The following is a 25717-nucleotide window of genomic DNA, read 5'->3' on the forward strand; positions in this document are numbered from 1 at the left end:
AACCAGTTCTCATCACTTTATGGTGCATCATGTTGCCACGAAGGAGCAGGACACCACTTTTCTCGTCTCAAACCTGAATGCACTCTGCATCCACCTTCACACAGCTGTTATGCTTGAGCATTTGTGTCTGCTCACCAGCACAGAGTTTTTTTAAATTTCAAAATTTGCATATAAAAATTTGTACAGTCCATTCAAAAGCAGTTCAGTACATTTAGCTGCGGTCAGCAATCCCATACACTACATTTGGGTGCTGACGGCAGTTCCGTTCGATACATTTCCTTGCTTTTCAGTTCAAGTACAATTCGGTACAATATGGGATACATTGTAGTGCATTCAACAAACTGCAGAGCAGCAACACTTCAAAGCACTCAGCACTCCCTTTCAGGCAAAACAAGTTGGCCATCAGTCAGACAGCGCTCTCGCCTGCTCCCTCACACACAGGGCGGCCGCTACTTTCCGGTCACCTCGCTTCCCTTCCACGGTCTCGTGCTCTTCTCGGCTTCTTTCTTCGTTAATGTGGCTTCGCGTCCTGCTGTTGCTCGCTCGCTGCTGCTCCGCAATGTCGATTGGATACAAGGAGTGGGCCAGTTCTCTGATGGTCGTGGAGCAGCTTGGAGACGAGTGCGAAAAGGCGACTGAGAAGCAAATGAGGGAAACCTGCAAGAAGCTACTGGGGAATTAGCTCAAATGGTAGAGCGCTCGCTTAGCATATGAGAGGTAGTGGGATCGATGCCTGCATTCTCCACTCTGCTTTTGGCTCAGAGCAATTCTCCAGAAAGAAATGTGGTCTCACGTGTCACTGAGTTCACGCCAGATGGGTCAAAGCACAGCAAACCTTTTTCTGCCATGTCATAAGCAAGACGTCTTGATTTTTGCAAAGATGGATATATGAGGCGAGAGAAGCCAAAAGAACGACTTGCGAGCATTGATTGCTTTTCTGAGCATTTGACTCAGGACCTTCGATTGAGCAGACTGATATGCTGCCTGCTGCGCGAAGAAGGCACTTGCCATGCAAGCGGCCAGGCAGCACGACCAAGTCGGGCAGCTTGCAAGGTCTTTGAATTCAGAATGCGCAGCTTGCAAAAAATCTGCGAGCCTGATAAGAAGTCAAAGCTACACTCTTGTGATTGTTAGTCACACGCGTTTTCCAGGCTGTAAAGAGTAGCTGGCGGTTGACAGTCCCACCGCGCTGCAGCATGGGCTGGTACTGAAGACGCACAGGCCACGCCATGATTCCAGATGCGTCAACATGCTCACGGAAAACAATCATCGCACAGAAAAATATTTGGCGCTTCCCTTCGATAGCTCAGTTGGTAGAGCGGAGGACTGTAATGGAATACTCAGCAAAGTCGTCCTTAGGTCGCTAGTTCAATTCCGGCTCGAAGGAGCTAGTGTACTTTTGGATTAAGCAGCAATTCGCTCAAACCAGTTCTCATCACTTTATGGTGCATCATGTTGCCACGAAGGAGCAGGACACCACTTTTCTCGTCTCAAACCTGAATGCACTCTGCATCCACCTTCACACAGCTGTTATGCTTGAGCATTTGTGTCTGCTCACCAGCACAGAGTTTTTTTAAATTTCAAAATTTGCATATAAAAATTTGTACAGTCCATTCAAAAGCAGTTCAGTACATTTAGCTGCGGTCAGCAATCCCATACACTACATTTGGGTGCTGACGGCAGTTCCGTTCGATACATTTCCTTGCTTTTCAGTTCAAGTACAATTCGGTACAATATGGGATACATTGTAGTGCATTCAACAAACTGCAGAGCAGCAACACTTCAAAGCACTCAGCACTCCCTTTCAGGCAAAACAAGTTGGCTATCAGTCAGACAGCGCTGTCGCCTGCTCCCTCACACACAGGGCGGCCGCTACTTTCCGGTCACCTCGCTTCCCTTCCACGGTCTCGTGCTCTTCTCGGCTTCTTTCTTCGTTACTGTGGCTTCGCGTCCTGCTGTTGCTCGCTCGCTGCTGCTCCGCAATGTCGATTGGATACAAGGAGTGGGCCAGTTCTCTGATGGTCGTGGAGCAGCTTGGAGACGAGTGCGAAAAGGCGACTGAGAAGCAAATGAGGGAAACCTGCACGAAGCTACTGGGGAATTAGCTCAAATGGTAGAGCGCTCGCTTAGCATATGAGAGGTAGGGGGATCGATGCCTGCATTCTCCACTCTGCTTTTGGCTCAGAGCAATTCTCCAGAAAGAAATGTGGTCTCACGTGTCACTCAGTTCACGCCAGATGGGTCAAAGCACAGCAAACCTTTTTCTGCCATGTCATAAGCAAGACGTCTTGATTTTTGCAAAGATGGATATATGAGGCGAGAGAAGCCAAAAGAACGACTTGCGAGCATTGATTGCTTTTCTGAGCATTTGACTCAAGACCTTCGATTGAGCAGACTGATATGCTGCCTGCTGCGCGAAGAAGGCACTTGCCATGCAAGCGGCCAGGCAGCACGACCAAGTCGGGCAGCTTGCAAGGTCTTTAAATTCAGAATGCGCAGCTTGCAAAAAATCTGCGAGCCTGATAAGAAGTCAAAGCTACACTCTTGTGATTGTTAGTCACACGCGTTTTCCAGGCTGTAAAGAGTAGCTGGCGGTTGACAGTCCCACCGCGCTGCAGCATGGGCTGGTACTGAAGACGCACAGGCCACGCCACGAGTCCAGATGCGTCAACATGCTCACGGAAAACAATCATCGCACAGAAAAATCTTTGGTGCTTCCCTTCGATAGCTCAGTTGGTAGAGCGGAGGACTGTAGTGGAATACTCAGCAAAGTCATCCTTAGGTCGCTGGTTCAATTCTGGCTCGAAGGAGCTAGTGTACTTTTGGATTAAGCAGCAATTCGCTCAAACCAGTTCTCATCACTTTATGGTGCATCATGTTGCCACGAAGGAGCAGGACACCACTTTTCTCGTCTCAAACCTGAATGCACTCTGCATCCACCTTCACACAGCTGTTATGCTTGAGCATTTGTGTCTGCTCACCAGCACAGAGTTTTTTTAAATTTCAAAATTTGCATATAAAAATTTGTACAGTCCATTCAAAAGCAGTTCAGTACATTTAGCTGCGGTCAGCAATCCCATACACTACATTTGGGTGCTGACGGCAGTTCCGTTCGATACATTTCCTTGCTTTTCAGTTCAAGTACAATTCGGTACAATATGGGATACATTGTAGTGCATTCAACAAACTGCAGAGCAGCAACACTTCAAAGCACTCAGCACTCCCTTTCAGGCAAAACAAGTTGGCTATCAGTCAGACAGCGCTGTCGCCTGCTCCCTCACACACAGGGCGGCCGCTACTTTCCGGTCACCTCGCTTCCCTTCCACGGTCTCGTGCTCTTCTCGGCTTCTTTCTTCGTTAATGTGGCTTCGCGTCCTGCTGTTGCTCGCTCGCTGCTGCTCCGCAATGTCGATTGGATACAAGGAGTGGGCCAGTTCTCTGATGGTCGTGGAGCAGCTTGGAGACGAGTGCGAAAAGGCGACTGAGAAGCAAATGAGGGAAACCTGCAAGAAGCTACTGGGGAATTAGCTCAAATGGTAGAGCGCTCGCTTAGCATATGAGAGGTAGTGGGATCGATGCCTGCATTCTCCACTCTGCTTTTGGCTCAGAGCAATTCTCCAGAAAGAAATGTGGTCTCACGTGTCACTGAGTTCACGCCAGATGGGTCAAAGCACAGCAAACCTTTTTCTGCCATGTCATAAGCAAGACGTCTTGATTTTTGCAAAGATGGATATATGAGGCGAGAGAAGCCAAAAGAACGACTTGCGAGCATTGATTGCTTTTCTGAGCATTTGACTCAGGACCTTCGATTGAGCAGACTGATATGCTGCCTGCTGCGCGAAGAAGGCACTTGCCATGCAAGCGGCCAGGCAGCACGACCAAGTCGGGCAGCTTGCAAGGTCTTTAAATTCAGAATGCGCAGCTTGCAAAAAATCTGCGAGCCTGATAAGAAGTCAAAGCTACACTCTTGTGATTGTTAGTCACACGCGTTTTCCAGGCTGTAAAGAGTAGCTGGCGGTTGACAGTCCCACCGCGCTGCAGCATGGGCTGGTACTGAAGACGCACAGGCCACGCCATGATTCCAGATACGTCAACATGCTCACGGAAAACAATCATCGCACAGAAAAATCTTTGGCGCTTCCCTTCGATAGCTCAGTTGGTAGAGCGGAGGACTGTAGTGGAATACTCAGCAAAGTCATCCTTAGGTCGCTGGTTCAATTCCGGCTCGAAGGAGCTAGTGTACTTTTGGATTAAGCAGCAATTCGCTCAAACCAGTTCTCATCACTTTATGGTGCATCATGTTGCCACGAAGGAGCAGGACACCACTTTTCTCGTCTCAAACCTGAATGCACTCTGCATCCACCTTCACACAGCTGTTATGCTTGAGCATTTGTGTCTGCTCACCAGCACAGAGTTTTTTTAAATTTCAAAATTTGCATATAAAAATTTGTACAGTCCATTCAAAAGCAGTTCAGTACATTTAGCTGCGGTCAGCAATCCCATACACTACATTTGGGTGCTGACGGCAGTTCCGTTCGATACATTTCCTTGCTTTTCAGTTCAAGTACAATTCGGTACAATATGGGATACATTGTAGTGCATTCAACAAACTGCAGAGCAGCAACACTTCAAAGCACTCAGCACTCCCTTTCAGGCAAAACAAGTTGGCCATCAGTCAGACAGCGCTCTCGCCTGCTCCCTCACACACAGGGCGGCCGCTACTTTCCGGTCACCTCGCTTCCCTTCCACGGTCTCGTGCTCTTCTCGGCTTCTTTCTTCGTTAATGTGGCTTCGCGTCCTGCTGTTGCTCGCTCGCTGCTGCTCCGCAATGTCGATTGGATACAAGGAGTGGGCCAGTTCTCTGATGGTCGTGGAGCAGCTTGGAGACGAGTGCGAAAAGGCGACTGAGAAGCAAATGAGGGAAACCTGCAAGAAGCTACTGGGGAATTAGCTCAAATGGTAGAGCGCTCGCTTAGCATATGAGAGGTAGTGGGATCGATGCCTGCATTCTCCACTCTGCTTTTGGCTCAGAGCAATTCTCCAGAAAGAAATGTGGTCTCACGTGTCACTGAGTTCACGCCAGATGGGTCAAAGCACAGCAAACCTTTTTCTGCCATGTCATAAGCAAGACGTCTTGATTTTTGCAAAGATGGATATATGAGGCGAGAGAAGCCAAAAGAACGACTTGCGAGCATTGATTGCTTTTCTGAGCATTTGACTCAGGACCTTCGATTGAGCAGACTGATATGCTGCCTGCTGCGCGAAGAAGGCACTTGCCATGCAAGCGGCCAGGCAGCACGACCAAGTCGGGCAGCTTGCAAGGTCTTTAAATTCAGAATGCGCAGCTTGCAAAAAATCTGCGAGCCTGATAAGAAGTCAAAGCTACACTCTTGTGATTGTTAGTCACACGCGTTTTCCAGGCTGTAAAGAGTAGCTGGCGGTTGACAGTCCCACCGCGCTGCAGCATGGGCTGGTACTGAAGACGCACAGGCCACGCCATGATTCCAGATGCGTCAACATGCTCACGGAAAACAATCATCGCACAGAAAAATATTTGGCGCTTCCCTTCGATAGCTCAGTTGGTAGAGCGGAGGACTGTAGTGGAATACTCAGCAAAGTCGTCCTTAGGTCGCTAGTTCAATTCCGGCTCGAAGGAGCTAGTGTACTTTTGGATTAAGCAGCAATTCGCTCAAACCAGTTCTCATCACTTTATGGTGCATCATGTTGCCACGAAGGAGCAGGACACCACTTTTCTCGTCTCAAACCTGAATGCACTCTGCATCCACCTTCACACAGCTGTTATGCTTGAGCATTTGTGTCTGCTCACCAGCACAGAGTTTTTTTAAATTTCAAAATTTGCATATAAAAATTTGTACAGTCCATTCAAAAGCAGTTCAGTACATTTAGCTGCGGTCAGCAATCCCATACACTACATTTGGGTGCTGACGGCAGTTCCGTTCGATACATTTCCTTGCTTTTCAGTTCAAGTACAATTCGGTACAATATGGGATACATTGTAGTGCATTCAACAAACTGCAGAGCAGCAACACTTCAAAGCACTCAGCACTCCCTTTCAGGCAAAACAAGTTGGCCATCAGTCAGACAGCGCTCTCGCCTGCTCCCTCACACACAGGGCGGCCGCTACTTTCCGGTCACCTCGCTTCCCTTCCACGGTCTCGTGCTCTTCTCGGCTTCTTTCTTCGTTAATGTGGCTTCGCGTCCTGCTGTTGCTCGCTCGCTGCTGCTCCGCAATGTCGATTGGATACAAGGAGTGGGCCAGTTCTCTGATGGTCGTGGAGCAGCTTGGAGACGAGTGCGAAAAGGCGACTGAGAAGCAAATGAGGGAAACCTGCAAGAAGCTACTGGGGAATTAGCTCAAATGGTAGAGCGCTCGCTTAGCATATGAGAGGTAGTGGGATCGATGCCTGCATTCTCCACTCTGCTTTTGGCTCAGAGCAATTCTCCAGAAAGAAATGTGGTCTCACGTGTCACTGAGTTCACGCCAGATGGGTCAAAGCACAGCAAACCTTTTTCTGCCATGTCATAAGCAAGACGTCTTGATTTTTGCAAAGATGGATATATGAGGCGAGAGAAGCCAAAAGAACGACTTGCGAGCATTGATTGCTTTTCTGAGCATTTGACTCAGGACCTTCGATTGAGCAGACTGATATGCTGCCTGCTGCGCGAAGAAGGCACTTGCCATGCAAGCGGCCAGGCAGCACGACCAAGTCGGGCAGCTTGCAAGGTCTTTGAATTCAGAATGCGCAGCTTGCAAAAAATCTGCGAGCCTGATAAGAAGTCAAAGCTACACTCTTGTGATTGTTAGTCACACGCGTTTTCCAGGCTGTAAAGAGTAGCTGGCGGTTGACAGTCCCACCGCGCTGCAGCATGGGCTGGTACTGAAGACGCACAGGCCACGCCATGATTCCAGATGCGTCAACATGCTCACGGAAAACAATCATCGCACAGAAAAATATTTGGCGCTTCCCTTCGATAGCTCAGTTGGTAGAGCGGAGGACTGTAATGGAATACTCAGCAAAGTCGTCCTTAGGTCGCTAGTTCAATTCCGGCTCGAAGGAGCTAGTGTACTTTTGGATTAAGCAGCAATTCGCTCAAACCAGTTCTCATCACTTTATGGTGCATCATGTTGCCACGAAGGAGCAGGACACCACTTTTCTCGTCTCAAACCTGAATGCACTCTGCATCCACCTTCACACAGCTGTTATGCTTGAGCATTTGTGTCTGCTCACCAGCACAGAGTTTTTTTAAATTTCAAAATTTGCATATAAAAATTTGTACAGTCCATTCAAAAGCAGTTCAGTACATTTAGCTGCGGTCAGCAATCCCATACACTACATTTGGGTGCTGACGGCAGTTCCGTTCGATACATTTCCTTGCTTTTCAGTTCAAGTACAATTCGGTACAATATGGGATACATTGTAGTGCATTCAACAAACTGCAGAGCAGCAACACTTCAAAGCACTCAGCACTCCCTTTCAGGCAAAACAAGTTGGCTATCAGTCAGACAGCGCTGTCGCCTGCTCCCTCACACACAGGGCGGCCGCTACTTTCCGGTCACCTCGCTTCCCTTCCACGGTCTCGTGCTCTTCTCGGCTTCTTTCTTCGTTACTGTGGCTTCGCGTCCTGCTGTTGCTCGCTCGCTGCTGCTCCGCAATGTCGATTGGATACAAGGAGTGGGCCAGTTCTCTGATGGTCGTGGAGCAGCTTGGAGACGAGTGCGAAAAGGCGACTGAGAAGCAAATGAGGGAAACCTGCACGAAGCTACTGGGGAATTAGCTCAAATGGTAGAGCGCTCGCTTAGCATATGAGAGGTAGGGGGATCGATGCCTGCATTCTCCACTCTGCTTTTGGCTCAGAGCAATTCTCCAGAAAGAAATGTGGTCTCACGTGTCACTCAGTTCACGCCAGATGGGTCAAAGCACAGCAAACCTTTTTCTGCCATGTCATAAGCAAGACGTCTTGATTTTTGCAAAGATGGATATATGAGGCGAGAGAAGCCAAAAGAACGACTTGCGAGCATTGATTGCTTTTCTGAGCATTTGACTCAAGACCTTCGATTGAGCAGACTGATATGCTGCCTGCTGCGCGAAGAAGGCACTTGCCATGCAAGCGGCCAGGCAGCACGACCAAGTCGGGCAGCTTGCAAGGTCTTTAAATTCAGAATGCGCAGCTTGCAAAAAATCTGCGAGCCTGATAAGAAGTCAAAGCTACACTCTTGTGATTGTTAGTCACACGCGTTTTCCAGGCTGTAAAGAGTAGCTGGCGGTTGACAGTCCCACCGCGCTGCAGCATGGGCTGGTACTGAAGACGCACAGGCCACGCCACGAATCCAGATGCGTCAACATGCTCACGGAAAACAATCATCGCACAGAAAAATCTTTGGTGCTTCCCTTCGATAGCTCAGTTGGTAGAGCGGAGGACTGTAGTGGAATACTCAGCAAAGTCATCCTTAGGTCGCTGGTTCAATTCTGGCTCGAAGGAGCTAGTGTACTTTTGGATTAAGCAGCAATTCGCTCAAACCAGTTCTCATCACTTTATGGTGCATCATGTTGCCACGAAGGAGCAGGACACCACTTTTCTCGTCTCAAACCTGAATGCACTCTGCATCCACCTTCACACAGCTGTTATGCTTGAGCATTTGTGTCTGCTCACCAGCACAGAGTTTTTTTAAATTTCAAAATTTGCATATAAAAATTTGTACAGTCCATTCAAAAGCAGTTCAGTACATTTAGCTGCGGTCAGCAATCCCATACACTACATTTGGGTGCTGACGGCAGTTCCGTTCGATACATTTCCTTGCTTTTCAGTTCAAGTACAATTCGGTACAATATGGGATACATTGTAGTGCATTCAACAAACTGCAGAGCAGCAACACTTCAAAGCACTCAGCACTCCCTTTCAGGCAAAACAAGTTGGCTATCAGTCAGACAGCGCTGTCGCCTGCTCCCTCACACACAGGGCGGCCGCTACTTTCCGGTCACCTCGCTTCCCTTCCACGGTCTCGTGCTCTTCTCGGCTTCTTTCTTCGTTACTGTGGCTTCGCGTCCTGCTGTTGCTCGCTCGCTGCTGCTCCGCAATGTCGATTGGATACAAGGAGTGGGCCAGTTCTCTGATGGTCGTGGAGCAGCTTGGAGACGAGTGCGAAAAGGCGACTGAGAAGCAAATGAGGGAAACCTGCAAGAAGCTACTGGGGAATTAGCTCACATGGTAGAGCGCTCGCTTAGCATATGAGAGGTAGTGGGATCGATGCCTGCATTCTCCACTCTGCTTTTGGCTCAGAGCAATTCTCCAGAAAGAAATGTGGTCTCACGTGTCACTGAGTTCACGCCAGATGGGTCAAAGCACAGCAAACCTTTTTCTGCCATGTCATAAGCAAGACGTCTTGATTTTTGCAAAGATGGATATATGAGGCGAGAGAAGCCAAAAGAACGACTTGCGAGCATTGATTGCTTTTCTGAGCATTTGACTCAGGACCTTCGATTGAGCAGACTGATATGCTGCCTGCTGCGCGAAGAAGGCACTTGCCATGCAAGCGGCCAGGCAGCACGACCAAGTCGGGCAGCTTGCAAGGTCTTTAAATTCAGAATGCGCAGCTTGCAAAAAATCTGCGAGCCTGATAAGAAGTCAAAGCTACACTCTTGTGATTGTTAGTCACACGCGTTTTCCAGGCTGTAAAGAGTAGCTGGCGGTTGACAGTCCCACCGCGCTGCAGCATGGGCTGGTACTGAAGACGCACAGGCCACGCCATGATTCCAGATACGTCAACATGCTCACGGAAAACAATCATCGCACAGAAAAATCTTTGGCGCTTCCCTTCGATAGCTCAGTTGGTAGAGCGGAGGACTGTAGTGGAATACTCAGCAAAGTCATCCTTAGGTCGCTGGTTCAATTCCGGCTCGAAGGAGCTAGTGTACTTTTGGATTAAGCAGCAATTCGCTCAAACCAGTTCTCATCACTTTATGGTGCATCATGTTGCCACGAAGGAGCAGGACACCACTTTTCTCGTCTCAAACCTGAATGCACTCTGCATCCACCTTCACACAGCTGTTATGCTTGAGCATTTGTGTCTGCTCACCAGCACAGAGTTTTTTTAAATTTCAAAATTTGCATATAAAAATTTGTACAGTCCATTCAAAAGCAGTTCAGTACATTTAGCTGCGGTCAGCAATCCCATACACTACATTTGGGTGCTGACGGCAGTTCCGTTCGATACATTTCCTTGCTTTTCAGTTCAAGTACAATTCGGTACAATATGGGATACATTGTAGTGCATTCAACAAACTGCAGAGCAGCAACACTTCAAAGCACTCAGCACTCCCTTTCAGGCAAAACAAGTTGGCTATCAGTCAGACAGCGCTGTCGCCTGCTCCCTCACACACAGGGCGGCCGCTACTTTCCGGTCACCTCGCTTCCCTTCCACGGTCTCGTGCTCTTCTCGGCTTCTTTCTTCGTTACTGTGGCTTCGCGTCCTGCTGTTGCTCGCTCGCTGCTGCTCCGCAATGTCGATTGGATACAAGGAGTGGGCCAGTTCTCTGATGGTCGTGGAGCAGCTTGGAGACGAGTGCGAAAAGGCGACTGAGAAGCAAATGAGGGAAACCTGCACGAAGCTACTGGGGAATTAGCTCAAATGGTAGAGCGCTCGCTTAGCATATGAGAGGTAGGGGGATCGATGCCTGCATTCTCCACTCTGCTTTTGGCTCAGAGCAATTCTCCAGAAAGAAATGTGGTCTCACGTGTCACTCAGTTCACGCCAGATGGGTCAAAGCACAGCAAACCTTTTTCTGCCATGTCATAAGCAAGACGTCTTGATTTTTGCAAAGATGGATATATGAGGCGAGAGAAGCCAAAAGAACGACTTGCGAGCATTGATTGCTTTTCTGAGCATTTGACTCAAGACCTTCGATTGAGCAGACTGATATGCTGCCTGCTGCGCGAAGAAGGCACTTGCCATGCAAGCGGCCAGGCAGCACGACCAAGTCGGGCAGCTTGCAAGGTCTTTAAATTCAGAATGCGCAGCTTGCAAAAAATCTGCGAGCCTGATAAGAAGTCAAAGCTACACTCTTGTGATTGTTAGTCACACGCGTTTTCCAGGCTGTAAAGAGTAGCTGGCGGTTGACAGTCCCACCGCGCTGCAGCATGGGCTGGTACTGAAGACGCACAGGCCACGCCACGAGTCCAGATGCGTCAACATGCTCACGGAAAACAATCATCGCACAGAAAAATCTTTGGTGCTTCCCTTCGATAGCTCAGTTGGTAGAGCGGAGGACTGTAGTGGAATACTCAGCAAAGTCATCCTTAGGTCGCTGGTTCAATTCTGGCTCGAAGGAGCTAGTGTACTTTTGGATTAAGCAGCAATTCGCTCAAACCAGTTCTCATCACTTTATGGTGCATCATGTTGCCACGAAGGAGCAGGACACCACTTTTCTCGTCTCAAACCTGAATGCACTCTGCATCCACCTTCACACAGCTGTTATGCTTGAGCATTTGTGTCTGCTCACCAGCACAGAGTTTTTTTAAATTTCAAAATTTGCATATAAAAATTTGTACAGTCCATTCAAAAGCAGTTCAGTACATTTAGCTGTGGTCAGCAATCCCATACACTACATTTGGGTGCTGACGGCAGTTCCGTTCGATACATTTCCTTGCTTTTCAGTTCAAGTACAATTCGGTACAATATGGGATACATTGTAGTGCATTCAACAAACTGCAGAGCAGCAACACTTCAAAGCACTCAGCACTCCCTTTCAGGCAAAACAAGTTGGCTATCAGTCAGACAGCGCTGTCGCCTGCTCCCTCACACACAGGGCGGCCGCTACTTTCCGGTCACCTCGCTTCCCTTCCACGGTCTCGTGCTCTTCTCGGCTTCTTTCTTCGTTAATGTGGCTTCGCGTCCTGCTGTTGCTCGCTCGCTGCTGCTCCGCAATGTCGATTGGATACAAGGAGTGGGCCAGTTCTCTGATGGTCGTGGAGCAGCTTGGAGACGAGTGCGAAAAGGCGACTGAGAAGCAAATGAGGGAAACCTGCAAGAAGCTACTGGGGAATTAGCTCAAATGGTAGAGCGCTCGCTTAGCATATGAGAGGTAGTGGGATCGATGCCTGCATTCTCCACTCTGCTTTTGGCTCAGAGCAATTCTCCAGAAAGAAATGTGGTCTCACGTGTCACTGAGTTCACGCCAGATGGGTCAAAGCACAGCAAACCTTTTTCTGCCATGTCATAAGCAAGACGTCTTGATTTTTGCAAAGATGGATATATGAGGCGAGAGAAGCCAAAAGAACGACTTGCGAGCATTGATTGCTTTTCTGAGCATTTGACTCAGGACCTTCGATTGAGCAGACTGATATGCTGCCTGCTGCGCGAAGAAGGCACTTGCCATGCAAGCGGCCAGGCAGCACGACCAAGTCGGGCAGCTTGCAAGGTCTTTAAATTCAGAATGCGCAGCTTGCAAAAAATCTGCGAGCCTGATAAGAAGTCAAAGCTACACTCTTGTGATTGTTAGTCACACGCGTTTTCCAGGCTGTAAAGAGTAGCTGGCGGTTGACAGTCCCACCGCGCTGCAGCATGGGCTGGTACTGAAGACGCACAGGCCACGCCATGATTCCAGATACGTCAACATGCTCACGGAAAACAATCATCGCACAGAAAAATCTTTGGCGCTTCCCTTCAATAGCTCAGTTGGTAGAGCGGAGGACTGTAGTGGAATACTCAGCAAAGTCATCCTTAGGTCGCTGGTTCAATTCCGGCTCGAAGGAGCTAGTGTACTTTTGGATTAAGCAGCAATTCGCTCAAACCAGTTCTCATCACTTTATGGTGCATCATGTTGCCACGAAGGAGCAGGACACCACTTTTCTCGTCTCAAACCTGAATGCACTCTGCATCCACCTTCACACAGCTGTTATGCTTGAGCATTTGTGTCTGCTCACCAGCACAGAGTTTTTTTAAATTTCAAAATTTGCATATAAAAATTTGTACAGTCCATTCAAAAGCAGTTCAGTACATTTAGCTGCGGTCAGCAATCCCATACACTACATTTGGGTGCTGACGGCAGTTCCGTTCGATACATTTCCTTGCTTTTCAGTTCAAGTACAATTCGGTACAATATGGGATACATTGTAGTGCATTCAACAAACTGCAGAGCAGCAACACTTCAAAGCACTCAGCACTCCCTTTCAGGCAAAACAAGTTGGCCATCAGTCAGACAGCGCTCTCGCCTGCTCCCTCACACACAGGGCGGCCGCTACTTTCCGGTCACCTCGCTTCCCTTCCACGGTCTCGTGCTCTTCTCGGCTTCTTTCTTCGTTAATGTGGCTTCGCGTCCTGCTGTTGCTCGCTCGCTGCTGCTCCGCAATGTCGATTGGATACAAGGAGTGGGCCAGTTCTCTGATGGTCGTGGAGCAGCTTGGAGACGAGTGCGAAAAGGCGACTGAGAAGCAAATGAGGGAAACCTGCAAGAAGCTACTGGGGAATTAGCTCAAATGGTAGAGCGCTCGCTTAGCATATGAGAGGTAGTGGGATCGATGCCTGCATTCTCCACTCTGCTTTTGGCTCAGAGCAATTCTCCAGAAAGAAATGTGGTCTCACGTGTCACTGAGTTCACGCCAGATGGGTCAAAGCACAGCAAACCTTTTTCTGCCATGTCATAAGCAAGACGTCTTGATTTTTGCAAAGATGGATATATGAGGCGAGAGAAGCCAAAAGAACGACTTGCGAGCATTGATTGCTTTTCTGAGCATTTGACTCAGGACCTTCGATTGAGCAGACTGATATGCTGCCTGCTGCGCGAAGAAGGCACTTGCCATGCAAGCGGCCAGGCAGCACGACCAAGTCGGGCAGCTTGCAAGGTCTTTAAATTCAGAATGCGCAGCTTGCAAAAAATCTGCGAGCCTGATAAGAAGTCAAAGCTACACTCTTGTGATTGTTAGTCACACGCGTTTTCCAGGCTGTAAAGAGTAGCTGGCGGTTGACAGTCCCACCGCGCTGCAGCATGGGCTGGTACTGAAGACGCACAGGCCACGCCATGATTCCAGATGCGTCAACATGCTCACGGAAAACAATCATCGCACAGAAAAATATTTGGCGCTTCCCTTCGATAGCTCAGTTGGTAGAGCGGAGGACTGTAGTGGAATACTCAGCAAAGTCGTCCTTAGGTCGCTAGTTCAATTCCGGCTCGAAGGAGCTAGTGTACTTTTGGATTAAGCAGCAATTCGCTCAAACCAGTTCTCATCACTTTATGGTGCATCATGTTGCCACGAAGGAGCAGGACACCACTTTTCTCGTCTCAAACCTGAATGCACTCTGCATCCACCTTCACACAGCTGTTATGCTTGAGCATTTGTGTCTGCTCACCAGCACAGAGTTTTTTTAAATTTCAAAATTTGCATATAAAAATTTGTACAGTCCATTCAAAAGCAGTTCAGTACATTTAGCTGCGGTCAGCAATCCCATACACTACATTTGGGTGCTGACGGCAGTTCCGTTCGATACATTTCCTTGCTTTTCAGTTCAAGTACAATTCGGTACAATATGGGATACATTGTAGTGCATTCAACAAACTGCAGAGCAGCAACACTTCAAAGCACTCAGCACTCCCTTTCAGGCAAAACAAGTTGGCCATCAGTCAGACAGCGCTCTCGCCTGCTCCCTCACACACAGGGCGGCCGCTACTTTCCGGTCACCTCGCTTCCCTTCCACGGTCTCGTGCTCTTCTCGGCTTCTTTCTTCGTTAATGTGGCTTCGCGTCCTGCTGTTGCTCGCTCGCTGCTGCTCCGCAATGTCGATTGGATACAAGGAGTGGGCCAGTTCTCTGATGGTCGTGGAGCAGCTTGGAGACGAGTGCGAAAAGGCGACTGAGAAGCAAATGAGGGAAACCTGCAAGAAGCTACTGGGGAATTAGCTCAAATGGTAGAGCGCTCGCTTAGCATATGAGAGGTAGTGGGATCGATGCCTGCATTCTCCACTCTGCTTTTGGCTCAGAGCAATTCTCCAGAAAGAAATGTGGTCTCACGTGTCACTGAGTTCACGCCAGATGGGTCAAAGCACAGCAAACCTTTTTCTGCCATGTCATAAGCAAGACGTCTTGATTTTTGCAAAGATGGATATATGAGGCGAGAGAAGCCAAAAGAACGACTTGCGAGCATTGATTGCTTTTCTGAGCATTTGACTCAGGACCTTCGATTGAGCAGACTGATATGCTGCCTGCTGCGCGAAGAAGGCACTTGCCATGCAAGCGGCCATGCAGCACGACCAAGTCGGGCAGCTTGCAAGGTCTTTGAATTCAGAATGCGCAGCTTGCAAAAAATCTGCGAGCCTGATAAGAAGTCAAAGCTACACTCTTGTGATTGTTAGTCACACGCGTTTTCCAGGCTGTAAAGAGTAGCTGGCGGTTGACAGTCCCACCGCGCTGCAGCATGGGCTGGTACTGAAGACGCACAGGCCACGCCATGATTCCAGCTGCGTCAACATGCTCACGGAAAACAATCATCGCACAGAAAAATATTTGGCGCTTCCCTTCGATAGCTCAGTTGGTAGAGCGGAGGACTGTAATGGAATACTCAGCAAAGTCGTCCTTAGGTCGCTAGTTCAATTCCGGCTCGAAGGAGCTAGTGTACTTTTGGATTAAGCAGCAATTCGCTCAAACCAGTTCTCATCACTTTATGGTGCATCATGTTGCCACGAAGGAGCAGGACACCACTTTTCTCGTCTCAAACCTGAATGCACTCTGCATCCACCTTCACACAGCTGTTATGCTTGAGCATTTGTGTCTGCTCACCAGCACAGAGTTTTTTTAAATTTCAAAATTTGCATATAAAAATTTGTACAGTCCATTCAAAAGCAGTTCAGTACATTTAGCTGCGGTCAGCAATCCCATACACTACATTTGGGTGCTGACGGCAGTTCCGTTCGATACATTTCCTTGCTTTTCAGTTCAAGTACAATTCGGTACAATATGGGATACATTGTAGTGCATTCAACAAACTGCAGAGCAGCAACACTTCAAAGCACTCAGCACTCCCTTTCAGGCAAAACAAGTTGGCTATCAGTCAGACAGCGCTGTCGCCTGCTCCCTCACACACAGGGCGGCCGCTACTTTCCGGTCACCTCGCTTCCCTTCCACGGTCTCGTGCTCTTCTCGGCTTCTTTCTTCGTTACTGTGGCTTCGCGTCCTGCTGTTGCTCGCTCGCTGCTGCTCCGCAATGTCGATTGGATACAAGGAGTGGGCCAGTTCTCTGATGGTCGTGGAGCAGCTTGGAGACGAGTGCGAAAAGGCGACTGAGAAGCAAATGAGGGAAACCTGCACGAAGCTACTGGGGAATTAGCTCAAATGGTAGAGCGCTCGCTTAGCATATGAGAGGTAGGGGGATCGATGCCTGCATTCTCCACTCTGCTTTTGGCTCAGAGCAATTCTCCAGAAAGAAATGTGGTCTCACGTGTCACTCAGTTCACGCCAGATGGGTCAAAGCACAGCAAACCTTTTTCTGCCATGTCATAAGCAAGACGTCTTGATTTTTGCAAAGATGGATATATGAGGCGAGAGAAGCCAAAAGAACGACTTGCGAGCATTGATTGCTTTTCTGAGCATTTGACTCAAGACCTTCGATTGAGCAGACTGATATGCTGCCTGCTGCGCGAAGAAGGCACTTGCCATGCAAGCGGCCAGGCAGCACGACCAAGTCGGGCAGCTTGCAAGGTCTTTAAATTCAGAATGCGCAGCTTGCAAAAAATCTGCGAGCCTGATAAGAAGTCAAAGCTACACTCTTGTGATTGTTAGTCACACGCGTTTTCCAGGCTGTAAAGAGTAGCTGGCGGTTGACAGTCCCACCGCGCTGCAGCATGGGCTGGTACTGAAGACGCACAGGCCACGCCACGAGTCCAGATGCGTCAACATGCTCACGGAAAACAATCATCGCACAGAAAAATCTTTGGTGCTTCCCTTCGATAGCTCAGTTGGTAGAGCGGAGGACTGTAGTGGAATACTCAGCAAAGTCATCCTTAGGTCGCTGGTTCAATTCTGGCTCGAAGGAGCTAGTGTACTTTTGGATTAAGCAGCAATTCGCTCAAACCAGTTCTCATCACTTTATGGTGCATCATGTTGCCACGAAGGAGCAGGACACCACTTTTCTCGTCTCAAACCTGAATGCACTCTGCATCCACCTTCACACAGCTGTTATGCTTGAGCATTTGTGTCTGCTCACCAGCACAGAGTTTTTTTAAATTTCAAAATTTGCATATAAAAATTTGTACAGTCCATTCAAAAGCAGTTCAGTACATTTAGCTGCGGTCAGCAATCCCATACACTACATTTGGGTGCTGACGGCAGTTCCGTTCGATACATTTCCTTGCTTTTCAGTTCAAGTACAATTCGGTACAATATGGGATACATTGTAGTGCATTCAACAAACTGCAGAGCAGCAACACTTCAAAGCACTCAGCACTCCCTTTCAGGCAAAACAAGTTGGCTATCAGTCAGACAGCGCTGTCGCCTGCTCCCTCACACACAGGGCGGCCGCTACTTTCCGGTCACCTCGCTTCCCTTCCACGGTCTCGTGCTCTTCTCGGCTTCTTTCTTCGTTAATGTGGCTTCGCGTCCTGCTGTTGCTCGCTCGCTGCTGCTCCGCAATGTCGATTGGATACAAGGAGTGGGCCAGTTCTCTGATGGTCGTGGAGCAGCTTGGAGACGAGTGCGAAAAGGCGACTGAGAAGCAAATGAGGGAAACCTGCAAGAAGCTACTGGGGAATTAGCTCACATGGTAGAGCGCTCGCTTAGCATATGAGAGGTAGTGGGATCGATGCCTGCATTCTCCACTCTGCTTTTGGCTCAGAGCAATTCTCCAGAAAGAAATGTGGTCTCACGTGTCACTGAGTTCACGCCAGATGGGTCAAAGCACAGCAAACCTTTTTCTGCCATGTCATAAGCAAGACGTCTTGATTTTTGCAAAGATGGATATATGAGGCGAGAGAAGCCAAAAGAACGACTTGCGAGCATTGATTGCTTTTCTGAGCATTTGACTCAGGACCTTCGATTGAGCAGACTGATATGCTGCCTGCTGCGCGAAGAAGGCACTTGCCATGCAAGCGGCCAGGCAGCACGACCAAGTCGGGCAGCTTGCAAGGTCTTTAAATTCAGAATGCGCAGCTTGCAAAAAATCTGCGAGCCTGATAAGAAGTCAAAGCTACACTCTTGTGATTGTTAGTCACACGCGTTTTCCAGGCTGTAAAGAGTAGCTGGCGGTTGACAGTCCCACCGCGCTGCAGCATGGGCTGGTACTGAAGACGCACAGGCCACGCCATGATTCCAGATACGTCAACATGCTCACGGAAAACAATCATCGCACAGAAAAATCTTTGGCGCTTCCCTTCGATAGCTCAGTTGGTAGAGCGGAGGACTGTAGTGGAATACTCAGCAAAGTCATCCTTAGGTCGCTGGTTCAATTCCGGCTCGAAGGAGCTAGTGTACTTTTGGATTAAGCAGCAATTCGCTCAAACCAGTTCTCATCACTTTATGGTGCATCATGTTGCCACGAAGGAGCAGGACACCACTTTTCTCGTCTCAAACCTGAATGCACTCTGCATCCACCTTCACACAGCTGTTATGCTTGAGCATTTGTGTCTGCTCACCAGCACAGAGTTTTTTTAAATTTCAAAATTTGCATATAAAAATTTGTACAGTCCATTCAAAAGCAGTTCAGTACATTTAGCTGCGGTCAGCAATCCCATACACTACATTTGGGTGCTGACGGCAGTTCCGTTCGATACATTTCCTTGCTTTTCAGTTCAAGTACAATTCGGTACAATATGGGATACATTGTAGTGCATTCAACAAACTGCAGAGCAGCAACACTTCAAAGCACTCAGCACTCCCTTTCAGGCAAAACAAGTTGGCCATCAGTCAGACAGCGCTCTCGCCTGCTCCCTCACACACAGGGCGGCCGCTACTTTCCGGTCACCTCGCTTCCCTTCCACGGTCTCGTGCTCTTCTCGGCTTCTTTCTTCGTTAATGTGGCTTCGCGTCCTGCTGTTGCTCGCTCGCTGCTGCTCCGCAATGTCGATTGGATACAAGGAGTGGGCCAGTTCTCTGATGGTCGTGGAGCAGCTTGGAGACGAGTGCGAAAAGGCGACTGAGAAGCAAATGAGGGAAACCTGCAAGAAGCTACTGGGGAATTAGCTCAAATGGTAGAGCGCTCGCTTAGCATATGAGAGGTAGTGGGATCGATGCCTGCATTCTCCACTCTGCTTTTGGCTCAGAGCAATTCTCCAGAAAGAAATGTGGTCTCACGTGTCACTGAGTTCACGCCAGATGGGTCAAAGCACAGCAAACCTTTTTCTGCCATGTCATAAGCAAGACGTCTTGATTTTTGCAAAGATGGATATATGAGGCGAGAGAAGCCAAAAGAACGACTTGCGAGCATTGATTGCTTTTCTGAGCATTTGACTCAGGACCTTCGATTGAGCAGACTGATATGCTGCCTGCTGCGCGAAGAAGGCACTTGCCATGCAAGCGGCCAGGCAGCACGACCAAGTCGGGCAGCTTGCAAGGTCTTTAAATTCAGAATGCGCAGCTTGCAAAAAATCTGCGAGCCTGATAAGAAGTCAAAGCTACACTCTTGTGATTGTTAGTCACACGCGTTTTCCAGGCTGTAAAGAGTAGCTGGCGGTTGACAGTCCCACCGCGCTGCAGCATGGGCTGGTACTGAAGACGCACAGGCCACGCCATGATTCCAGATGCGTCAACATGCTCACGGAAAACAATCATCGCACAGAAAAATATTTGGCGCTTCCCTTCGATAGCTCAGTTGGTAGAGCGGAGGACTGTAGTGGAATACTCAGCAAAGTCGTCCTTAGGTCGCTAGTTCAATTCCGGCTCGAAGGAGCTAGTGTACTTTTGGATTAAGCAGCAATTCGCTCAAACCAGTTCTCATCACTTTATGGTGCATCATGTTGCCACGAAGGAGCAGGACACCACTTTTCTCGTCTCAAACCTGAATGCACTCTGCATCCACCTTCACACAGCTGTTATGCTTGAGCATTTGTGTCTGCTCACCAGCACAGAGTTTTTTTAAATTTCAAAATTTGCACATAAAAATTTGTACAGTCCATTCAAAAGCAGTTCAGTACATTTAGCTGCGGTCAGCAATCCCATACACTACATTTGGGTGCTGACGGCAGTTCCGTTCGATACATTTCCTTGCTTTTCAGTTCAAGTACAATTCGGTACAATATGGGATACATTGTAGTGCATTCAACAAACTGCAGAGCAGCAACACTTCAAAGCACTCAGCACTCCCTTTCAGGCAAAACAAGTTGGCTATCAGTCAGACAGCGCTGTCGCCTGCTCCCTCACACACAGGGCGGCCGCTACTTTCCGGTCACCTCGCTTCCCTTCCACGGTCTCGTGCTCTTCTCGGCTTCTTTCTTCGTTACTGTGGCTTCGCGTCCTGCTGTTGCTCGCTCGCTGCTGCTCCGCAATGTCGATTGGATACAAGGAGTGGGCCAGTTCTCTGATGGTCGTGGAGCAGCTTGGAGACGAGTGCGAAAAGGCGACTGAGAAGCAAATGAGGGAAACCTGCAAGAAGCTACTGGGGAATTAGCTCAAATGGTAGAGCGCTCGCTTAGCATATGAGAGGTAGGGGGATCGATGCCTGCATTCTCCACTCTGCTTTTGGCTCAGAGCAATTCTCCAGAAAGAAATGTGGTCTCACGTGTCACTGAGTTCACGCCAGATGGGTCAAAGCACAGCAAACCTTTTTCTGCCATGTCATAAGCAAGACGTCTTGATTTTTGCAAAGATGGATATATGAGGCGAGAGAAGCCAAAAGAACGACTTGCGAGCATTGATTGCTTTTCTGAGCATTTGACTCAGGACCTTCGATTGAGCAGACTGATATGCTGCCTGCTGCGCGAAGAAGGCACTTGCCATGCAAGCGGCCAGGCAGCACGACCAAGTCGGGCAGCTTGCAAGGTCTTTAAATTCAGAATGCGCAGCTTGCAAAAAATCTGCGAGCCTGATAAGAAGTCAAAGCTACACTCTTGTGATTGTTAGTCACACGCGTTTTCCAGGCTGTAAAGAGTAGCTGGCGGTTGACAGTCCCACCGCGCTGCAGCATGGGCTGGTACTGAAGACGCACAGGCCACGCCACGAGTCCAGATGCGTCAACATGCTCACGGAAAACAATCATCGCACAGAAAAATATTTGGCGCTTCCCTTCGATAGCTCAGTTGGTAGAGCGGAGGACTGTAGTGCAATACTCAGCAAAGTCATCCTTAGGTCGCTGGTTCAATTCCGGCTCGAAGGAGCTAGTGTACTTTTGGATTAAGCAGCAATTCGCTCAAACCAGTTCTCATCACTTTATGGTGCATCATGTTGCCACGAAGGAGCAGGACACCACTTTTCTCGTCTCAAACCTGAATGCACTCTGCATCCACCTTCACACAGCTGTTATGCTTGAGCATTTGTGTCTGCTCACCAGCACAGAGTTTTTTTAAATTTCAAAATTTGCATATAAAAATTTGTACAGTCCATTCAAAAGCAGTTCAGTACATTTAGCTGCGGTCAGCAATCCCATCCACTACATTTGGGTGCTGACGGCAGTTCCGTTCGATACATTTCCTTGCTTTTCAGTTCAAGTACAATTCGGTACAATATGGGATACATTGTAGTGCATTCAACAAACTGCAGAGCAGCAACACTTCAAAGCACTCAGCACTCCCTTTCAGGCAAAACAAGTTGGCCATCAGTCAGACAGCGCTGTCGCCTGCTCCCTCACACACAGGGCGGCCGCTACTTTCCGGTCACCTCGCTTCCCTTCCACGGTCTCGTGCTCTTCTCGGCTTCTTTCTTCGTTACTGTGGCTTCGCGTCCTGCTGTTGCTCGCTCGCTGCTGCTCCGCAATGTCGATTGGATACAAGGAGTGGGCCAGTTCTCTGATGGTCGTGGAGCAGCTTGGAGACGAGTGCGAAAAGGCGACTGAGAAGCAAATGAGGGAAACCTGCAAGAAGCTACTGGGGAATTAGCTCAAATGGTAGAGCGCTCGCTTAGCATATGAGAGGTAGGGGGATCGATGCCTGCATTCTCCACTCTGCTTTTGGCTCAGAGCAATTCTCCAGAAAGAAATGTGGTCTCACGTGTCACTGAGTTCACGCCAGATGGGTCAAAGCACAGCAAACCTTTTTCTGCCATGTCATAAGCAAGACGTCTTGATTTTTGCAAAGATGGATATATGAGGCGAGAGAAGCCAAAAGAACGACTTGCGAGCATTGATTGCTTTTCTGAGCATTTGACTCAAGACCTTCGATTGAGCAGACTGATATGCTGCCTGCTGCGCGAAGAAGGCACTTGCCATGCAAGCGGCCAGGCAGCACGACCAAGTCGGGCAGCTTGCAAGGTCTTTAAATTCAGAATGCGCAGCTTGCAAAAAATCTGCGAGCCTGATAAGAAGTCAAAGCTACACTCTTGTGATTGTTAGTCACACGCGTTTTCCAGGCTGTAAAGAGTAGCTGGCGGTTGACAGTCCCACCGCGCTGCAGCATGGGCTGGTACTGAAGACGCACAGGCCACGCCATGAGTCCAGATGCGTCAACATGCTCACGGAAAACAATCATCGCACAGAAAAATCTTTGGCGCTTCCCTTCGATAGCTCAGTTGGTAGAGCGGAGGACTGTAGTGGAATACTCAGCAAAGTCATCCTTAAGTCGCTGGTTCAATTCCGACTCGAAGGAGCTAGTGTACTTTTGGATTAAGCAGCAATTCGCTCAAACCAGTTCTCATCACTTTATGGTGCATCATGTTGCCACGAAGGAGCAGGACACCACTTTTCTCGTCTCAAACCTGAATGCACTCTGCATCCACCTTCACACAGCTGTTATGCTTGAGCATTTGTGTCTGCTCACCAGCACAGAGTTTTTTTAAATTTCAAAATTTGCATATAAAAATTTGTACAGTCCATTCAAAAGCAGTTCAGTACATTTAGCTGCGGTCAGCAATCCCATACACTACATTTGGGTGCTGACGGCAGTTCCGTTCGATACATTTCCTTGCTTTTCAGTTCAAGTACAATTCGGTACAATATGGGATACATTGTAGTGCATTCAACAAACTGCAGAGCAGCAACACTTCAAAGCACTCAGCACTCCCTTTCAGGCAAAACAAGTTGGCCATCAGTCAGACAGCGCTCTCGCCTGCTCTCTCACACACAGGGCGGCCGCTACTTTCCGGTCACCTCGCTTCCCTTCCACGGTCTCGTGCTCTTCTCGGCTTCTTTCTTCGTTACTGTGGCTTCGCGTCCTGCTGTTGCTCGCTCGCTGCTGCTCCGCAATGTCGATTGGATACAAGGAGTGGGCCAGTTCTCTGATGGTCGTGGAGCAGCTTGGAGACGAGTGCGAAAAGGCGACTGAGAAGCAAATGAGGGAAACCTGCAAGAAGCTACTGGGGAATTAGCTCAAATGGTAGAGCGCTCGCTTAGTATGTGAGAGGTAGCGGGGTCGATGCCTGCATTCTCCACTCTGCTTTTGGCTCAGAGCAATTCTCCAGAAAGAAATGTGGTCTCATGTGTCACTGAGTTCACGCCAGATGGGTCAAAGCACAGCAAACCTTTTTCTGCCATGTCATAAGCAAGACGTCTTGATTTTTGCAAAGATGGATATATGAGGCGAGAGAAGCCAAAAGAACGACTTGCGAGCATTGATTGCTTTTCTGAGCATTTGACTCAGGACCTTCGATTGAGCAGACTGATATGCTGCCTGCTGCGCGAAGAAGGCACTTGCCATGCAAGCGGCCAGGCAGCACGACCAAGTCGGGCAGCTTGCAAGGTCTTTAAATTCAGAATGCGCAGCTTGCAAAAAATCTGCGAGCCTGATAAGAAGTCAAAGCTACACTCTTGTGATTGTTAGTCACATGCGTTTTCCAGGCTGTAAAGAGTAGCTGGCGGTTGACAGTCCCACCGCGCTGCAGCATGGGCTGGTACTGAAGACGCACAGGCCACGCCACGAGTCCAGATGCGTCAACATGCTCACGGAAAACAATCATCGCACAGAAAAATCTTTGGCGCTTCCCTTCGATAGCTCAGTTGGTAGAGCGGAGGACTGTAGTGGAATACTCAGCAAAGTCATCCTTAGGTTGCTGGTTCAATTCCGGCTCGAAGGAGCTAGTGTACTTTTGGATTAAGCAGCAATTCGCTCAAACCAGTTCTCATCACTTTATGGTGCATCATGTTGCCACGAAGGAGCAGGACACCACTTTTCTCGTCTCAAACCTGAATTCACTCTGCATCCACCTTCACACAGCTGTTATGCTTGAGCATTTGTGTCTGCTCACCAGCACAGAGTTTTTTTAAATTTCAAAATTTGCATATAAAAATTTGTACAGTCCATTCAAAAGCAGTTCAGTACATTTAGCTGTGGTCAGCAATCCCATACACTACATTTGGGTGCTGACGGCAGTTCCGTTTGATACATTTCCTTGCTTTTCAGTTCAAGTACAATTCGGTACAATATGGGATACATTGTAGTACGTTCAACAAACTGCAGAGCAGCAACACTTCAAAGCACTCAGCACTCCCTTTCAGGCAAAACAAGTTGGCTATCAGTCAGACAGCGCTGTCGCCTGTTCCCTCACACACAGGGCGGCCGCTACTTTCCGGTCACCTCGCTTCCCTTCCACGGTCTCGTGCTCTTCTCGGCTTCTTTCTTCGTTACTGTGGCTTCGCGTCCTGTGCTGCTCGCTCGCTGCTGCTCCGCAATGTCGATTGGATACAAGGAGTGGGCCAGTTCTCTGATGGTCGTGGAGCAGCTTGGAGACGAGTGCGAAAAGGCGACTGAGAAGCAAATGAGGGCAACCTGCAAGAAGCTACTGGGGAATTAGCTCAAATGGTAGAGCGCTCGCTTAGCATGTGAGAGGTAGGGGGGTCGATGCCTGCATTCTCCACTCTGCTTTTGGCTCAGAGCAATTCTCCAGAAAGAAATGTGGTCTCATGTGTCACTGAGTTCACGCCAGATGGGTCAAAGCACAGCAAACCTTTTTCTGCCATGTCATAAGCAAGACGTCTTGATTTTTGCAAAGATGGATATATGAGGCGAGAGAAGCCAAAAGAACGACTTGCGAGCATTGATTGCTTTTCTGAGCATTTGACTCAGGATCTTCGATTGAGCAGACTGATATGCTGCCTGCTGCGCGAAGAAGGCACTTGCCATGCAAGCGGCCAGGCAGCACGACCAAGTCGGGCAGCTTGCAAGGTCTTTAAATTCAGAATGCGCAGCTTGCAAAAAATCTGCGAGCCTGATAAGAAGTCAAAGCTACACTCTTGTGATTGTTAGTCACACGCGTTTTCCAGGCTGTAAAGAGTAGCTGGCGGTTGACAGTCCCACCGCGCTGCAGCATGGGCTGGTACTGAAGACGCACAGGCCACGCCACGAGTCCAGATGCGTCAACATGCTCACGGAAAACAATCATCGCACAGAAAAATCTTTGGCGCTTCCCTTCGATAGCTCAGTTGGTAGAGCGGAGGACTGTAGTGGAATACTCAGCAAAGTCATCCTTAGGTTGCTGGTTCAATTCCGGCTCGAAGGAGCTAGTGTACTTTTGGATTAAGCAGCAATTCGCTCAAACCAGTTCTCATCAATTTATGGTGCATCATGTTGCCACGAAGGAGCAGGACACCACTTTTCTCGTCTCAAACCTGAATTCACTCTGCATCCACCTTCACACAG

General features: G+C 48.8%; 18 non-coding genes across 18 annotated transcripts; all 18 read left to right on the forward strand.

The window, feature by feature from the left end:
- Window positions 1-1295: 1295 nt before the first annotated feature.
- trnay-gua (transfer RNA tyrosine (anticodon GUA)) lies at window positions 1296-1387 on the forward strand. Its single transcript is given in 2 exon segments — window positions 1296-1332; window positions 1352-1387. It is a non-coding gene; the product is annotated as a tRNA-Tyr (tRNA).
- A 1331-nt stretch (window positions 1388-2718) lies between these two features.
- trnay-gua (transfer RNA tyrosine (anticodon GUA)) lies at window positions 2719-2810 on the forward strand. Its single transcript is given in 2 exon segments — window positions 2719-2755; window positions 2775-2810. It is a non-coding gene; the product is annotated as a tRNA-Tyr (tRNA).
- Window positions 2811-4141: 1331 nt separating this feature from the next.
- Window positions 4142-4233, forward strand: trnay-gua (transfer RNA tyrosine (anticodon GUA)). The gene is given in 2 exon segments: window positions 4142-4178; window positions 4198-4233. It is a non-coding gene; the product is annotated as a tRNA-Tyr (tRNA).
- A 1331-nt stretch (window positions 4234-5564) lies between these two features.
- On the forward strand, window positions 5565-5656 carry trnay-gua (transfer RNA tyrosine (anticodon GUA)). The gene is given in 2 exon segments: window positions 5565-5601; window positions 5621-5656. It is a non-coding gene; the product is annotated as a tRNA-Tyr (tRNA).
- Window positions 5657-6987: 1331 nt separating this feature from the next.
- On the forward strand, window positions 6988-7079 carry trnay-gua (transfer RNA tyrosine (anticodon GUA)). The gene is given in 2 exon segments: window positions 6988-7024; window positions 7044-7079. It is a non-coding gene; the product is annotated as a tRNA-Tyr (tRNA).
- A 1331-nt stretch (window positions 7080-8410) lies between these two features.
- trnay-gua (transfer RNA tyrosine (anticodon GUA)) lies at window positions 8411-8502 on the forward strand. The gene is given in 2 exon segments: window positions 8411-8447; window positions 8467-8502. It is a non-coding gene; the product is annotated as a tRNA-Tyr (tRNA).
- Window positions 8503-9833: 1331 nt separating this feature from the next.
- On the forward strand, window positions 9834-9925 carry trnay-gua (transfer RNA tyrosine (anticodon GUA)). Its single transcript is given in 2 exon segments — window positions 9834-9870; window positions 9890-9925. It is a non-coding gene; the product is annotated as a tRNA-Tyr (tRNA).
- A 1331-nt stretch (window positions 9926-11256) lies between these two features.
- trnay-gua (transfer RNA tyrosine (anticodon GUA)) lies at window positions 11257-11348 on the forward strand. Its single transcript is given in 2 exon segments — window positions 11257-11293; window positions 11313-11348. It is a non-coding gene; the product is annotated as a tRNA-Tyr (tRNA).
- A 1331-nt stretch (window positions 11349-12679) lies between these two features.
- On the forward strand, window positions 12680-12771 carry trnay-gua (transfer RNA tyrosine (anticodon GUA)). Its single transcript is given in 2 exon segments — window positions 12680-12716; window positions 12736-12771. It is a non-coding gene; the product is annotated as a tRNA-Tyr (tRNA).
- A 1331-nt stretch (window positions 12772-14102) lies between these two features.
- trnay-gua (transfer RNA tyrosine (anticodon GUA)) lies at window positions 14103-14194 on the forward strand. The gene is given in 2 exon segments: window positions 14103-14139; window positions 14159-14194. It is a non-coding gene; the product is annotated as a tRNA-Tyr (tRNA).
- Window positions 14195-15525: 1331 nt separating this feature from the next.
- On the forward strand, window positions 15526-15617 carry trnay-gua (transfer RNA tyrosine (anticodon GUA)). The gene is given in 2 exon segments: window positions 15526-15562; window positions 15582-15617. It is a non-coding gene; the product is annotated as a tRNA-Tyr (tRNA).
- A 1331-nt stretch (window positions 15618-16948) lies between these two features.
- On the forward strand, window positions 16949-17040 carry trnay-gua (transfer RNA tyrosine (anticodon GUA)). The gene is given in 2 exon segments: window positions 16949-16985; window positions 17005-17040. It is a non-coding gene; the product is annotated as a tRNA-Tyr (tRNA).
- Window positions 17041-18371: 1331 nt separating this feature from the next.
- Window positions 18372-18463, forward strand: trnay-gua (transfer RNA tyrosine (anticodon GUA)). The gene is given in 2 exon segments: window positions 18372-18408; window positions 18428-18463. It is a non-coding gene; the product is annotated as a tRNA-Tyr (tRNA).
- Window positions 18464-19794: 1331 nt separating this feature from the next.
- On the forward strand, window positions 19795-19886 carry trnay-gua (transfer RNA tyrosine (anticodon GUA)). Its single transcript is given in 2 exon segments — window positions 19795-19831; window positions 19851-19886. It is a non-coding gene; the product is annotated as a tRNA-Tyr (tRNA).
- Window positions 19887-21217: 1331 nt separating this feature from the next.
- trnay-gua (transfer RNA tyrosine (anticodon GUA)) lies at window positions 21218-21309 on the forward strand. Its single transcript is given in 2 exon segments — window positions 21218-21254; window positions 21274-21309. It is a non-coding gene; the product is annotated as a tRNA-Tyr (tRNA).
- Window positions 21310-22640: 1331 nt separating this feature from the next.
- trnay-gua (transfer RNA tyrosine (anticodon GUA)) lies at window positions 22641-22732 on the forward strand. The gene is given in 2 exon segments: window positions 22641-22677; window positions 22697-22732. It is a non-coding gene; the product is annotated as a tRNA-Tyr (tRNA).
- A 1331-nt stretch (window positions 22733-24063) lies between these two features.
- Window positions 24064-24155, forward strand: trnay-gua (transfer RNA tyrosine (anticodon GUA)). Its single transcript is given in 2 exon segments — window positions 24064-24100; window positions 24120-24155. It is a non-coding gene; the product is annotated as a tRNA-Tyr (tRNA).
- Window positions 24156-25485: 1330 nt separating this feature from the next.
- trnay-gua (transfer RNA tyrosine (anticodon GUA)) lies at window positions 25486-25577 on the forward strand. Its single transcript is given in 2 exon segments — window positions 25486-25522; window positions 25542-25577. It is a non-coding gene; the product is annotated as a tRNA-Tyr (tRNA).
- Window positions 25578-25717: the final 140 nt, after the last annotated feature.

This window comes from Pristiophorus japonicus, unplaced genomic scaffold, assembly GCF_044704955.1.
Source record: "Pristiophorus japonicus isolate sPriJap1 unplaced genomic scaffold, sPriJap1.hap1 HAP1_SCAFFOLD_429, whole genome shotgun sequence".
NCBI lineage: Eukaryota > Metazoa > Chordata > Chondrichthyes > Pristiophoridae > Pristiophorus > Pristiophorus japonicus.